The following is a 17,425-nucleotide window of genomic DNA, read 5'->3' on the forward strand; positions in this document are numbered from 1 at the left end:
ACCTCGCGCTGGGAATCGCGCTCTTCGATTATACGCGCGTATAGATCGGACCGGGAGTCTTCCCTCCCGGGGGTTAACGCGAGGGGAACGCGCCTCGGTCACGGATCGGAACGCCGAGCTATCCGCGAGTACGCTTCCGAGGAACTCGACCTCTCTGCGACTCGAATTCTTTTTCAAGTTTTCGGGGAGCTGCGAGCGCTGCGTAAACGACGCGAGCATTGCAGAGGAACGAGAAAATTACCGTAATCTGTTCAGCATCCTTTTGCAAACACCCGAGTATTTTTTCTATCTTCTTTTGACAATACTCTCGTACGAGTCACGTTGGTTTTTCTCGAGCGTAACTTGTACTGCCGCGAGCACTCGCTGCTTTGGAACCTCTCTAAGCGTAAACGACTTGTATCCGAAATAACCGAATGTAAATCCAGCGAGTGTTCTCTATCTCGAATTTCAATAATTCCACGTTCTACCTGCAACGAAACCTTTGGAAAATATTCTCCAGTCCGCTCGCTTTGGAATCACGTAAAGGGAAGAAAAAATTCTTTCGAAATTTGAACCTGTAGGTATCGCCTAAGGTTTCTACGCGTGGACGTTCACTGCCGGTTGCAACCGGTCGTTTGAAATTCGAAGAAAAAAAAAAGCGTAACCTCGATCGGTCCGCGACGGTGCGCCGAGACGAGCAATTTGCTCGTAAAAATATTCCCTCGTTAATATCGACACGATCGTCGAGTAATTCCTATCAATGAAACAGCTCGTAGAGTAATTCGCGGCGCAGGTGATTATCGGCAACGGGCCATTGTCTCTGGCGTTCGAGGAGTTACAGCGGCGATAATGAGAAGTCGACGAGGCGTAAAACGGGCCACGATGCACTTTAATCCGATAAAGCGCCGTTGAAAAGTTCCCGATACGGAAAATCGACCGGTTACCGACTAACGAGCGATTCCTACGCCTCCCTATCCCGTTAAATAATCCAGCAGCGTAAAGGCACGCCTCGGATCGATCCCCGCGATCATCGTTAATTATACGCGAATCCCACACGCGAAGTTCCATCGATTCGCATTCAATTAGCCCGGTCGAATGCTCGGGCGCACCTCGAGCCAAGATACTCCGATAGGACGGTTTCGAGCGGGGAAGGACCGTAATCGATTACGTGCCAGGACGATTGAGAAATCTCCGGCCATTGTTCGCCCGCTGTCCGACCGCGCAGCGGATCCGTTCCAACGAATTCTTTATATTCCTCGGAGTATCTCCGATTCCGCAGGTGTTGCCCCTCAAGCGTACGCGTGTACCTCCGCGCGAAAGAGTTCGGGTGGTCGCAACTGCGCTTTCAAATTCACCGTTAAAAATAATATTCGATAGTTTCCAAACTCGGTGAAAGATACTTTCGAGCATCGCTCCATTTCGCGTTGCGAAATTAACCGCACGAGAATCTTGAATCGAATCGGTCCGGTCGAATACGAATTATTTTAATACGAATGTATCGTACTTCGACAATTGAGGTCGAGATCTTACGTGGATCGATCAGTGGTACTCGTATAGCATATTTCGGTAAGCTCGCAGGTCGTTTGTTAGAATTTTTCTGCAACGAAAACTGCTCACTTTATGGATTTCTTCTTCGAGGCACCTCGTTACCCGAATTACTTCGGTAATTGTCGGTTATTGTCCGCGTTGTTTTCAAGGTTTTCGTAATCTATCGAGAACGTATTACAGACGCTGTTGAGTAAATCGTAGTTTTCGTCGGTGAAACCCTCGCCGTCTCGATGAATCTTCTTGTTTTCCATTGTTGGATCGCAACGACGAGCGAATGCTGGAACGATGAGAATTCAATGGAATCAATCCGCGCGGTTGCGTCGAGCGTTGCGTTTAATGGCATCCGAAGCGGCAGATGCCCGGTTCAATTGTGGCATCAGTGAGCTCGAAAATGTCAGGTGTTTGGTGCATACGTTCGTCGACCGCTTGCGAACAGCCACGATCGGCCGCGCCAGTGAGAACCGCTCGCGGCGCTCGAATATTTCGATCGAAGCGTTGCGTCGTCGCGTCGCCGAAACAACGACCGTACCGGCGTCCATCGAAAGGGAAAGTTTCGATCGGTCGTCTACCGGGGTTACGCAACGTTTGCGCGGAACGGTCGTAAATTTTGCCGGTCGAGGCTGGATTAATACGTAAAAGCGATTTACGACGTTGGCCCGATCCCAGTCGAAAAATCGGCTCGACGTTATCGCGGTTTAAACGGTCCCGATTTGAATTTCGATCGGCTCGGAAGGTTCGCCTTCGTGCGTGGGCGTCGAAAAAATCGTCGAGCCGCCGGATCGTTCCACGTGGACTTTTGAACGACCGTTGTCGCTCGAAGAACAACGAACCTCGATCCCGAAACGACTCGCGCGCCAAAGGAGAGAAAAAATCGCGCGAGAGAAAATTGTAACGTTCGCGGTAGGCCCGTGTCGGTTCGAGGGGAAACGAGGAAGTCGAAAACCAGTTGGTCGCCCGGCGCGTATCGAGTCGAAAAACGGCCGCGATAAAATACGTTGCACCGAACGAACACCTACCGAGATACTCGCGGAAGGGACGGAACGCGTTTCATAAACGCGAAAAACGTATCTCTGCCGTGTCGTCGTACACCGCGCGAAACGGAGCTCGAACGTCTCGCGCGAGTCCGAGGACACGAGAGGACGAGTCTTCCGGTACAGAGGACAACCGTTTCTCGAGAAAGATAAGAATTGGTAGATAGAGAGGTTCTTCCTTCTGGCGCGCGCTCGGATAGCCAATGGCGAACATTCTACGAATACTTTCGGAGATAACCCGCGCTCGAGTCTTCCTGTACACGCGGAGCGTTTCGCCAAGCGGAACGCGGCGAATCGAGTCGCTCTTGCGTCGAACTTTTGCGCGAAATACGTCGAATCCGTCCCAGAGCCCACAGAAACGTTTCGTTTTCAGAGAAAGTTTCTAGGAAGATTTCTAGGAGGAAAAGTGTAACGGTTCTCCGTAAACAGGAATCGTTGACTTGAAATATCGTAGCTGCACGGGTCCCGAAATTTTTCCATCGCGCGACGTGGGGCCGTTATCTTTATTTTCAACCAACCGACATCGTACAGTACTTTACGAGTAGCTATTAATAGCTCGCACGCGACTTTACCGTAAAACGATCTCGTTTAAATTTATGAACGAACCTGGCCAACCTGCGAGTCTAGCAACGTTACACAGTGTCTTTCGACGTTTCGACCATCGGAATGGTCTTTGCGCGAATTCGAAGGTACTGTATCGAAATTATCGAAAAATTGCTCCACTCGTCGTTCACTTCATCTTCGTACGCGAGATCATCGAACGATCGTCCGAGTCGACTCTTGGCGTTCGAACGTTTACTTTCACGAAACACCCGGTACACGCCACGGATTCACCGGTCTGTTTACAGCAACGTGTTATCTACTCGGGCCATTAGCCATCTTTTTTCGATCCAGCGGCAATTCCCCGAGTCCACCTTGCTTCCAACCGCCTAGAAGTCGCCTCCGCGCCGAATAGCGATCGCGTGGGCGTGGAGGATCGGTGTATCCTCGGACGCAGAGGCAGCACGATCGTTCGATAAGTCGTATCGGAGTGGTTTCGCCGCTCAGTGCTCGAACTTCACCTTGCGCGCGGACGAGCGGAACAGACGGGGTGTCCAATAACTGTATCGCTTAACCGGTAATCCGCTCGTCCGCGGTAACTCGAAACTGTTTACCGCTGGGTGTCGAGGTAAACGAGAAAATCGAACGGAAGGTGCGTGGCAAGCGTTAATAAGAATCGTAACGGGTTGCGCGAGCGATGGCGAAATAATGGAACGAATCGCGACGCGTTCCGCGACGACCGGGAGGACCGAACACCGCGTTTCCTCGTCTCGGACGACAGCTTCGTTCCGCGACGAGCGGAATGTCGAGAGTGACGACGAGAACGACCGGACGCGATCCTTACGGGGCACCAATGGCGGTGGTTCGCTACTCCGGAGCCTTCTCGCGAGTCCTGACGCGTTCCTGGGAACTCTTTCCTCGAGATGGATAGAGATTCGTGGAGTCGGGACTTTTACTCGTCACTTGGTGAGAGAAATATTGGTGTTGTCAAAGTTCTGATCGTAATGTCCGGTTTTATAGTAATGCGCAAGCATCTCGGGTGATAGAGCTATTTAATGTTGTGCGAACAGTGTCGTGTGCTTGTGATCGAGGGCTCTAGAGAAACAGAAAAAGGTAGGCCAAAGTGTTCACCGACCCTTTTCGGCGATACGAACACAGTTCTTAAAACTAGAGTCATTGTTGCATTTATCCCAAACAAAAATAATTAACCCTTTCGCTTACAATATCGTGCGAGACTCGTGGTAAGGAAATTGGACCGAACGTAGGAACCAAGGGTGAAACTTGTCCACGTTCGAATATACTTTCTTGAGAATATTAGAGAGAAACCTTTATATATAGTTTTCAGGAAGAAAATTTAACATTCACGAGGACAGCGAGAGCCCAGATCGATGTTAATGTCAATTGTAACGCGCGTTATCGAAAGTTAAATCGCAGAATAAGGGGTTAAAGAGACGAATCTCTTCAAGTAAAAAAAGATTCCGTTGTTGCGCGAACCTACTCGACTTTAACGCTTCGTTGAACCGTGGTAATAGAAGCTTTAGCAAGAGACACGAGTATTCGGTTCGTAGGTTAGACTTGAATTCTCAGGTTTATTCGTGGGACTACGTATACGGTCTTATCCTGTGGATCTCTTTGGGGTACGGTAGGGATTAGGGTAAAGTTCCACCGATGTCGTTCAGGTATCTTCGTTCCTGGACTATGGGTTGTTTTCAACGAGGACAAGGTTCCGTCGACGCGATCCGGTGATGGACAATCTTCGAACGATAAGTCGTTCGAACTCCAGTCGACGTCTCGCGAGATCGAGACACTCGAAACCTCGGGAACAGACTTCACGGGATCGATGCTGGTTCTTGAAAGGTTCCTATGGTGGCGCTATCCACGATTGCCACCAGAGGGAAACTCACCACCGACCGTTTCCCGCAAGTGTCCTGTACCTTCGGTATATATACGGTCCTTTACCATTGGATCTCCCAATGTCCCAGCGTATAAGGCAGGGCCAGCTAGGATGTCTTACTGACGAGTCTACTTGTTGGAATGAAGGCAACAACGATCTTAAGGGTGCCAGATGTCGATGTCAGTTTTAAGAACTGTCTCCGTATTGGCGCGGAAGGATCGTCCGCAATGCGGTCAACGGTTTGGCCGTTTTCCTTTTGGTTTTTCTTTTCAGTCGAGTTCCAAGTCCAGAGTCAGAAAGACCACACGACACTGTCGTCGTTCACGTCAAGACGTATCACTGTATACGCATTTCTTCGAACTTTACTACTAGATACGCGAGATCCCTGCATATTATAATAAAGTAGATATTATAATCTGAACTTTGTAACACTACTAGTAAGCCCGGGATGAAACGCTCTCCCCTCTCCTTTTCCTACCTTCGACTAATGAGCCTAGAATAAGTTCCAGTCTGGATTTTCACGAAAATACACGAGCCTGTGTCATTGTTCGCGGGCTCTGGTTTCGCGAGATTGCCCATGGCGACGAGGCGTGCATACGTCGCGCTTAATTTCACGCGCGTTCCAGAGCCGTTCGCGCCCTCGGATCGAGGTTAACGGCGTGCCAACTCGAGGAACGAGGTCTTTCCACCTTGTCTTTATTCCTTTTCTTTCTTTGGTAACGATCGGGAATCGTTTCACCGTTTGCGTTTCTAAACATCGAACCAAACGTAATGGTTCCTGGGTCGGTAACCAACGATCTCGATTTTCCAACACCATGGTCAGAGGAATGCAGAATTTTGAACGGGTATCGTCGATATTGACCCTTTGCACTCGAAGCTTCTCTGTCACTGGAAACTAGCACCTCGATGAAATCCTTGAAATCGTGTAATTAATTTCAAACGGAGCATTCGTATACATGTGTTTACGTCTTGCAAGAAAGGAGTAATTGAATTTTAATTGAAATTCCAAACCACGATGGTGATTTTCCTAATTGGAGAAAGTACAACGAATTAAACAGCGATCGAGGATCGTCTCTCGAGCGGAAAGGGTTAACGAGACGCGCGGAAGAAGTGAAACTCTTCGGTACGTTAATCGTAAAATGAACAGAAATATTCCGCTCGGTTAAGCCGCCCTTGACGAGTTACTTGCGTTTCGTCGTTGCTCGGTGAACTTCGTCGCCTAAGGTTACGATTGCTCGCGACCCTGGAAACGCGTATCGGTTTCTCGTTCCCGTGGTTAGGATCTCTGGACCCGTATTTCCGCGCGATGGAGATCCGTTGGTCCTCGACGATGGTTTCCTCGTTCGTGCGGGGTACCGTCGGTCGATCGGCGAGTTAACGATAACGACAGGGGTTTTCAGCGAGCACGAGCTTCGACGAGGCGAGTTAAGTCCACTTATGGTACCTCCCCTCGTTCCAAGATTCACCGGGCGAACTTAATAGCACCTGGGACAAGACGCGATAAGCTCGCGATAAGAAGAGCGCGTCGATGTGTAACCGCGCGATCGAAACTACGCGTAATCGTTATTACTCAATATTTACCGTTTCCACTCGAGCAGCGAGGAACGAACATTGTCGCGCGCGTCTTCTTCGCCCTTTTTTTTCGAGCCGCGCGAAATCGTCGCTCGAATTCGCGAATTCGCGAGACGAGCGCGGTGCCGCGGCAAGAAAACGTCGCGGGCGCTCGTGTACGATTAATCGACCGTGCAACGGTAATTATAACGTGTGTACGAACGATTACAATACCGCGTAACTATACGTTTGCTCCTCGTGCGGCAATAAGTCATCGATACTCGGTAATGTTCGCGATACTTTATCGTCGACGCTTTTACCCCGCGAGGACGCGTGGCCGAAGGTCTCGACCGTACGGAGGCCATTGGCTTTAATTGGTGCGTCACGAGTGCGCGACTATGGTGGTACAAAGGATCGAGTAGCGGATAAGAGAAATAGGAGATAAGATCGCGGTCTACCCAAGGTGAAAATCCGTCTACTCCCAGATTCACGCCCTCGCCTCGTTCTACAGGGTGATCCGTACGAGATGGAACGCGATCGGTTAAATCTGCCAACGATCTACTGAAAAAACTGACCTCGATAAAAGGAACTTTTGCTTTCGTCGAATCGTGTTTTTTTCTTTTTTAAGGCGTCGAAGACTTTAAAATCGCGTTCACCGTTGAAAACCGACACGGTGGCTCGATTCGATGCAACTCGTTCAATACTTGACTTCTTTTAACAAAATTTTGATCGCGCAAATTGCAAACGAAGTCGAGGAAATATTTTTCTCGATAAAAGGAACTTACTTTTGCTCGAGTCGAACGATCGTGGATTTCGTTAGGGCATCGAAGACTTTAGAATAGCGTTCACCATCGAAAACCTACACGGTTGCTCGACAGTTGACTTCTTTCCACAAAATGTTGAAATTCAACGAACGACGGATCGCGCGAATTTCGAATGATCGCTTCGAGGCGATTTATCCGTATCTCGAGTGAAAGTAACGCGATTTACGCGACAGATTGTTCGAAGTTGTACGTGCGATATACTCGACTCTGATCTCGCGAGCGGACGATATTACACCCCGCGTAACAATCGACCGGATGTGGAACAACTTACGTTACGATGTAACGCGAGTCTCCGGACGAAAGAAAACGGCCTCGCTCTATCGACGAGGCGATAAATTGCGCCTCGGGGTATCGCGAGTGTTAATTACAACCGTTAAACCACCGAACGGACAAATCGGCGACGGTGTGTGGGCCCCGACGGGCCCCCTAATTGCGTCGATCTAGCGGCCGGGGGTCCCCTGCTTTGTTTCGCTTTCTACGATACGATCGGCTGACTCGCTCGCTCGCTCGTTCGCGCGGCCCCCGAGGAATTCCGTGAAACAGATATCGCGGGACGCAAGAAGAAACAGATATCGTGTCCGCAAGAAGGAAAGGCTCGCGCGCGGATTCCCCGCCGATCGTTTGTTCCAGATCTAGGAAACCTACCGCGGCGCGGTCCGCGATACAGTAGCGTAACTACGTTTCTTTAACGAGTTTAGCCGAACGTACAGCCTTACTACCTCTTCTCGATCGAACGCTCGCTCTGCCCGATTCAATGTCCACGATTCGCGAGCGTACGCGTGCAACGTTATCTTATCGAGTTTCGCGCGTATCTCGTCGTTTGCGTTCCTCCGTTTCGAGGCTTCAACCGTACTTTCCTTAGGAAAATATGCAGTGTCTCCGTTTCGAGTCCAATGGTCGTCGATCTCTCCGAAACTTTTGCCACGATCGTTTCCGTTTGGCAATTTTTCCGCGCGATCCGCTCAGAATCTACTTGAACGCGCCGATGGTATCGGTAGGTTATCAAAGGCGACGATCTCTCGACTCGCTCGCGAAATCGTATCGTGTGAGCACGCGTTTGAAAAACAAGAGCCGAGAGAAGACTCCCTCTCGGTTTGGTGTCGCGCGTACCGAAAAGTGGCCCTAGGTCGTAATACGGCACTGGCCCACATTCGACGACGCCAGGGGCCCGCGTTCGGAGCAGGGGAGAAGAGAAGAAGACGGCTCGGCGAGCATGAAAGTCACGCGACCGCGATACACCGGGGCTTCTTTTTGCCGATTCGTTCGTGCAACGGCACGAGCACCACGAGGAGGCTCGGCCCGATCGAGGACGAGGGAAAGGGCAGGAAAGGGGCGGTCGAAGGGGATCGAAGGGAGGCCGGACTAGCCGAGAGACCGGAGGACCGCGGAGGCGGAGGAGGCGGAATAAGAGCTGAAACACGGGATTTACACGTGTATTTGCTAGCGCAGCACTAACGCGCATGCACGACCGTCGAGTGTTTATGGTAATCCTCGAGCAGGGTGGCCTCCCCTTCCTTTCTTGCACTGTTCTCGGTTACGGGGCTACGCGTTCTATCCTCCTTTTTCTACCCTTTCTTCTCCTCCTGCGCTCTCTTTCTCCGACTACGCGCACCGAACCGCTTCTTCGGCTCCGCTTCGCTCCCTCGACGCCCGATACTCGTGCTCGTTCGCGCGACACTTTCGGCATATTCTGGCTAACTATTCTCGCCGCCGAATCTAACGACCGTTCAAGGTTGCTCGGCTTCCCCCAACGTCCACGTTTTTGGATACCACGGACGAGTCGATACGAGAACTTCCATCGGGGGACAAATTTTCCTCGGTAATTGGTGGAGTTCAACGACTCGGGACAATACGAACAGGGACGACTCAGGGACAATACGAACAGGGACGACTCAGGGACAATACGTTCCGGGAGGCGTGGGTTCCACCGTCACCTGTTTTTTGGATCATTGTTGCGACGCGATTGTGGCAGCTGCCTCGGTCCTTTTTCTTCGATAGACGCGCGACTATTACACATTTTAATGTAGAATTAATGTACCTTCTCTTTTTACTCTGTACATCGGTTATACAGTAATTGCTTAGTAAAAGAGAGGTCTCACCGATTCCGACGATTTTTGAATATTGACTATTACACATCTTCATTCATAACGAATATGCATCCTGAATTTCTTTCTCTTTATTCTGTACATCGGTTATGTTTTCTACAGTAATTATTTAGTAAAAGAGAGCTCTCACCGATTTCGACGATTTTTGAATATCGTAACGAGCGAGACAGTACTTCCTATCGTTTATGCGTTAATCCGTAGAAATGGTCTTCCGTCCAGAAAAAATGTGAAGCGTTTAGGATAGACGAGTAAGCGAAGTGGTTTCAAGGCACAAAAGAAGCAGCGATTACATGCGTAGGAAAAAGTTGTTCAAAATATTAATTTCTACACGTTCAAAAATCTTGGAAATCGGTTTTCTAGTTACCTTTTGCTCCATCAGTGGCCCGATCGAGGAAAAATATCGTTAGGGTACCGAGGTGGCGCACCTTTTTCTCCAAAGCGTCGGTTAGCTTCTAAATATAACTGTTATTCAAAGTAAACGTATTTGCGAAGGTAAATACACGGAAAAGTGTCGGTACAGAGCACGACTATGGACGACGAAACGCGGAGGAAATAATACGATAGAGAGAAGAAACGAGGGGGCCAGTTATCGACACCGAGAACGCTCGCGAGGAAGTTTACAATCGGATAGCGCGCTTCGGAGAAACTTATCGCCCGAGAAATATTCGATTCGTCGAATCGCGCGTGCGATACACCGTTCGGTCTCGCCTCGCGATGTATCGTGGTCGTCAGCGTTCACGATAAATCGATTCCGTGGGAGTGACGGACAAGTTCGTGTGGAACGAACAACGACGAATTTCCAGCAAACGTTTCGCGCGTTACCGTTTGCACCGTCGCTCGAAGGATTAAATTGTTCGTTGTACGAAGCGAACGTAGCGCGTAAATCGAAGAAGAAAGATTCGAAAAGTCGAGAGATACGGAGTATTCGTTAGTCAAAGTTGAAACGCTGGTAACAAGGAAACGAGAAGTGTAGCTCTTTGGACCGAAAGCGCGATTAACCGTTTGTACGCAATTTGTTCGAGTGATCGAATAACAGAGTCGCGTTCGAGTCGCTGCCCAACGAGATTGCGATACGGTAACCCGATACCGTGGATGTTGTTAAAATCGGAGCCGAAACGTTTCGTGCAACCACGCAGCTCGTAAGCCGCGTTTACGATATTGTAAATACGAGGAGTGAAATTTAACAACGATGCGAGAGCAATTTCTACGTCTCTAACCACCGATGTACAACCGTGGTTTGTTTCATCGTTGTATCGAAATGAAAAATAATCGGACGAGAAACACGGAGTGATCTCGCGAGTCTAGACTTTTCGATGTTGACGTTCGCGTCGTTTGTTTAAGAAAAATGAAAAGCTGCTCGAAACCTTCGAGAGTCGGTGTGTTTCTCAACGTTGAAACGTACCTCGTCCGATGAACGATCGTTCGGAATAAATTCGTTACGAAGCCACGACAGTTTCGCGACGTAATCGCGGTCTTCGAGGTGTTGGGACTCCCGTTGAAAGCCACGAATGACTTGCACGCTTCTATGAAACCATCTACCGCGAACCGAGGGCTTTCATCCGCGTCTCGAACAAACGTCGCTCGAACGATCCATCGCGTCCCTAGGAAGTCTCGTCGATCGAGCAAGAGTCACGACCTATCCGCGGTGCAACAAAATGATCGTACTTTTCCACGGACGTTGCGTCGGACCGTTGATCCGATGAGAAATCTCGCGTCTCGAGTCGGACGTCCGCGCGCGCAACATTATTTGTCAGTTTTGAGTAGCTACCAATGGACGCCTCGCTCGATGAATTTTTCCATCACGGGACGCCACCGTTGAATGCGCGGCGACGTCGGGACCGGTTTTGTCCGTTGAAAAATCCCGATTCCTAGCGTAATTATTATTACCGTGCACGATCGCGGCGTAGGGACGAACGGAGACCAAAGGAGCCGGAGGACGAGAAAGAGACCAAGAGGAGTTCCAGCGGCGCGTAATGAGACCGATGTCGCGGCGGTCCGAATCGGTTAACGTCGTTAAAACGTTCTAATAAAACCCGTCCGACACGCCGCGACACCGTTGACTCGGTTTCTTTATCCACGGCGTCCCGCTGCGATCGATTTTATAATCGACCAACAACGTTAAAAGTCCCTCGATGCGATTAATCGCGGCGTTTGCGCGCCCACGAGGCTTTTCGATCGCGCGTCGATCACCCGTATCCGGCGATACCTCTCGTATCCACTCGTATCCACTCGTATCCACTCGTATCCACACGTATCCACACGTATCCGCGATCACGGTGCTCGAAACCACCATTCCCGAGCTCGTAAACTATACGCGCGAAAACGATAAGTGAAAATTTACCGCGCAAGCGTCTACTTTGAAACGATCTCTCTGGCTTCGTTTCAACCCGCTTTGGAATTTCACCGGGCGTGAAAAAACTATTTCGCGCGCCCGCTCGAACAGTTGCTCGCGGAATGCGAATTAAGAATTTGCTACGGTGTTTATCGACTTCGTTCCAATGTACGCTAGTACTAAGCAGGATACTTTGGAGTAGGATTTACGCTTCTGCGCGGAGAAGAAGTGTGCTTTTTTGAAAAGAAGAAACGCGTCGGGTTCCGCGATAAAAGTTGCTAATTTTCTTCGAAGCTTCGCGTCGATTTCTCGTGGAAGAACGGTCTCGAAGGGATCGAATTCGGACGCATCCGTTGATGAAATATTCGCGAAACGAACGAATTCGGATGGTATTTCCAAGGGAGCTCGTGGTACACGAGCGTGGAATGCAAACCGGTCGATTACGCTGGAATTGCTTTAATATATTTAGCGTTCCCGCCGGTAGGTTTTCAACGTTATTTCGTTTATTATCGTCGTTTCGTCGAGGATTGCTTTCTTCCTGTTGCCACGGCTTCAATGACATTCGGAAACGCGTGCACGTTTCGGCCGATGACCATGCGTGTGCTCGTCTTATTATCGTCGCAATTCGTACCGTCCCTTTATTATTCCCGGTCCAGTGAACTCGTTGCCGGCGCACATTTCATTTCGTAATGACCGCCGTTTAGCTTCCACGAGGGGGACATCGGCGATCGCCTTTGTACAACGCGAGCGGGAGTCCGACAATTTGTCCGGACGCTTCCGATTTGCAAAATTGAGTTCCACATTCTTGCACGTAGGCACGCGTGGTCGAGGACAAACGAATCGTTCCTACAAGGCCACGGTTCGCGTCACCCCCGTGGTTCGTTATCTCGCTGTCCCTGGTGTCTTTCGTCTATGGTGAAATCTCGCGTCACTCGAGCTCCGGAAAGCGTTCTCGAACGACTCGAACCTATCTCGAGACTATTATAGCGACGTAACGTTAGAAAAGACGTTTACAATATTTGAATATATCGTAATCAAGAGATTCGATCATCTATAGCGCCACGTTAACTGCGGTGGAACCTCGAAAGATGCAACTTCGATGCTCGTACTGCACGTGTATAAAATGACACGCGCTACTCACGCTATAGAAAGTGTTCTCGAACGACCCAAACCGTTCACGAGACTATTATATAGATGTAACAGTGCAGAAGATGCTCTAAATCTTTGAATATATCGTAATCGAGAGATTCAATAATCTACAGCGCCACGTAAACTACGGTAGAACCTCGAAAGATGCAACTTCGGTTGAGTCCCCGGTTCGCTTTCTTCGTCACTCGCTTAGTTAGTACACGGAACATCTTCGGTAAATAGTTGAAATAGTCGCGTATTCCATTCGCGAACCTCGTCCCTTGCGCCCCATCGACAAACGCTCGCTGGACAACAAACGAAATTGGAAGTCGGTTCTTCGTTCCAGACAATCGGACGTAGTCTTGGCGAGGGGTCAAGGATAGCATGCGCGATCGAGGTTCCTTCGCGGAGAATTACCTCGATAATAACGCTCCGCCGTAAGAGCAACCGATACTCTCGCGCGCGGAGTATCGAGAAGATAATACTGCGTAAAAGAAAAAAAAAACGCGTTTCCGTTGAAAAGAACACGCGTGATCGCGTACCGCGCGGAAAAGAAAATTATATCGTCGAGAGACACGTCCCTTCGCGCGTTCCAATTTGCATATCCCCGTGTCGATTATTTTTTGCGCGCTTCGGTTCGCGGAGAGGTGAGTTACGACTCGTTTCGATTTCTAGAATCTGTCCGTAGGTTCTTAGCAAGGAAGAGGTTAAACACGCGTGTCGCCGTCGCGCGTACGTCGGGCAACCTTTTCGTCCTTCTCCTCCCGAGACGGTTGCACGCAAGTTAACCGCAACCGCACGCACAGTTATCCGTGTATTCCGGATAAGTCGGCGCGGAACGCTCGTCGCTCGCCTAATGACTCCATCCCGATTACTCGGTTGTCGTGACGCGACGACCTCCCCAAGGAGGACGAGGTTGGCCGTGAATCGTTGCATTAACGCCGACCTCGGCCGGGGATGGCGCCGACCGGCAGTCATCGTGCACGAGCACCGTGAATAGAAAGGCCAGAGAGCGGGGACGTAATTCCACGGTATCGGCGCAGTCTACGGGAAAGCGGTCATTAGATGGTAATCATAATCCGAAAAGGAACGACGGTGTATCGGCTACGCGATCCCGGAACACGTAACTAATCGGAAATACCGGTGTAATCGTCCCTGCGAGCTCAAATGTAACTGTTCCTAGCCAGGGGTGTCTAGAATCTGGAACTTTTTTTTTTTCGTCCAACTTTAGACTCTCGATAGCGGTCTCGATCCAGTAGTCGAGAGTTTAGAATACGGACCGTAGGTTCTGGACTCTAGCCGCTGGGTCGTACGCAGATATCGAGCGAAATCTTCGAATTATCAACGTCTATTACCGAGGTAGCTTTTATCGAAACATCCACGATCGTAGATCGGAACGTCGAGGAATGATTCACGACCGCTTCTGGATCGCGAATCGGACCGTTGAAAATATTCAAAGTGCTTTAGGAATAGTTGCGAATGAATATTTTAAGGATCGGTGATCCGGAACTCGGATCGTTGTAAATTCGTCGTTGATTTTCGTGTCGCGGGTAGCGCATCGTCCGCGACGCGCAGTATCTCACGGTTGAGAATTCGCGGCGGACGCGTCGAAATCCCGTGCACCTGCGGGAACGTTGACGTTTATTGGCCGAACGCGGTGTAACGGGTTATCCGAGCGTTTACGCTACGAAAGCGCGTCGGGCCTCGTTGCCGTGCTCCGATCCCTCTGACACGCGTACTTTATAGGTGTAATTACGAGCCTTAAAACTTAACCCGCACGTATCGTGACAGCGAAATTGCGCGAGACGACGATGCGATAAGGGTCTTCGACGCTCGTAAATTCTCGGGAAGATAAGGACCGATCCGTAGGGGAGTTTTTCTCCTCGTTCGGCCGTCAGAAAAATTTCCTTCTCGTTCCATTCGAACGGGGTTGCTCTCTCTCGGTACTTCGACCCTCGGTTCCGTTCTTCTCTTCGAGCGGGAGGAGCGGAGGGGATCGTGAATTACGAAGATACGATAGACAAAAGTAGTCCACCGATCGGAGGCGACTTTGCGCTTCCCCGAAGAAAAACTCGATCCCTCGTGGTCTTTCGACCCAGGTACCGAACGGAAAAGAAAGCATCCCGGGATCGAGGTCGACTCCGAGTCGATGCATCGGATGACTAAGTGATACGCAATCGGTGAGTCCATTGTTCGATAGCTCGGGCGCTGCACCCGGTGGAAAAAAAATCTATTGTTCGAAAATTGGGCAGTCAGCCCGCGCGCGGGGTTCTCCACGGACGAGTCCGTGACCACGGGTGTTTACCTGGACGAGTTATGCGACGCAGGTGGAAAGTTATCCCGAGGACGTAATGACTCTATCTCGAGCGGTGCGCTCCGCGAGGGGACCGTGGCACGAAGAACCGGCGATGTTACGGTAATAGTCCGTGACTATACGGTTGACCGCGACTATCGTCGGCTCCTCTCGAGGGATCAACGGGCCTGCAACCGTTCGGTCCACGGGTATTTTACGCGTACGCGCGCCGGCTACGAGCGTTCTGTACCGGCCGACCGAGTTTCACTTTCTCGTTGCTGCTGCTCCTGCTGCTGCTGTGGCTTTCAGGTACCGACCACGTGCCCCGTTTGACACAACGAACGTAATACCGATTTGTTAGCGCTGCGGTGAACGCGTGGTTTGATCTATCTTGTCTTGTTTCGAATTGCTCGTGCGAGCCAACTTACGCCGGAGAAATTATCGCCGACGAGGAACGAGCGACACGGCGAACAATCGTTTCACGGTTGTTCGAGACGATGGCGACGACGACGAGGACTCGAACTCGCGGGACCGTCGCCGCCGAGAAATTGATTTCGAAACGGGCTGTACACCGCGTGGTTATTATTTTCGAGATTGCGAAATCGACGATGTTGATTCGCGTACTTTTATCGGAAGCTAGAGCCAGCGACACGATCGAGTCACGGTGGATCGCATCGGGAATAACCGTAGCAACGGTGATGATTAATATCGTTTACGAATTATTCCGAATTGTTTTATAGGAAACGAAAGCCAGCGAATACGGTAATGACGAATATCGTTTACGAATTATTCCGAATTCTTTGATAACAAAAGAAAGCTAGCGATGCGGTAATAACGAATGTAATTTACGAATTATTCCGAATTCTTTGATAGGAAATGAAAGCCAGCGATACGGTAATAACGAATGTAATTTACGAATTATTCCGAATTGTTTTGTAGAAAAAGAAAGCTAGCGATACGGTATAACGAATGTAGTTTACGAATTATTCCGAATTCTTTGATAACAAAAGAAAGCTAGCGATGCGGTAATAACGAATGTAGTTTACGAATTATTCCGAATTATTTTATAGAAAAAGAAACCTAGCGACACGGCTGAGTCTCGGGAATAACACTAGCAACTGTGACAACGAATATCGTTTCGAATTATTCGGAATTCTCAGCTCCACGTAGGAATAAAGCGTTTAGTGACGGATCTCCTCCGTGTAACTTCTCCTCCGAGTCGATTCTTTGGCTGTTTATAGGGTTCACGTGGGACGTTCGAACGGGAAAGAAGGACGAGACGACGTTATTTGACGACATTTAGTAATAGCGTGCAAACTAAAGAGCACGAGGACGACGACACGCCGGGTATCGGTTCGGAGTATCTAATTAACTCCACGAATGGAATAAATAGTCGGCATATGGAAGTCTGGTTACACAGAGCGCCTACATACCCCGTGTCGGAGCAATTAGCGGCAGTGATGGGTTAATTGGTCCCGGTCTTCGTTTTCGTCGCGTGACGAGCCTTAGAGATGGGGAGATTCCTCCGAGCGGACAGCTCGCGAGCGGAACGTAAAAAGGGCACCGCGGGCGCTCGAGAGTTTTAAGCCAGTCGCACACCGAAACGACGGGACCTAGTCCGACGTAATCGACCGACTTCTCCTATATACGATACGTCCGGAGAATCTTTTAAACGTTATTTCCCCGTAGAAACGTCCAGAATCGTTGCGGCTCGCAAAAACTCGCGGGACGGTTTTTCGATCCAACGAACGTTTCTTCCAGGAAAGAGAATCGCGTCGAATCTCAGCGCGAACGAGATACTTAGATACGTTTTCTCGAAAGGTATAAATTTCAACGAAATTGAATATCTACAAATTGGTTCGCGCGTTACACCGTGATCAACGATTAACCTTTGGCCGGTGTGCACCGAAGCTTGCGATCGAGAGAGAAAAAATTCCCGATCCACTGTCCCCGAAAGGGAGATATTTGGACCGATCGCGATAAATTCTTGGCAGGAAAGTTGAAGATTTTTACGGAGGAACGCGAGACAAGTTCAATCCCTCGAATACGTCCGTTCCGAGAAAGAGGAGAACGTTTCCGTCCACGAAAAAACGAGTTCGTTGGAGGGTTTTAAGCCGAATGCACACCGAAGCGAGCCGGGGACGTGGTTCGTCGACGAGCGTACTTTTTCCCGAACGTTCTTCAACGGTTCGAACGTTCG

Source organism: Ptiloglossa arizonensis, chromosome 6 (genome assembly GCF_051014685.1).
Source record: "Ptiloglossa arizonensis isolate GNS036 chromosome 6, iyPtiAriz1_principal, whole genome shotgun sequence".
Classification (NCBI taxonomy): Eukaryota; Metazoa; Arthropoda; class Insecta; order Hymenoptera; family Colletidae; genus Ptiloglossa; species Ptiloglossa arizonensis.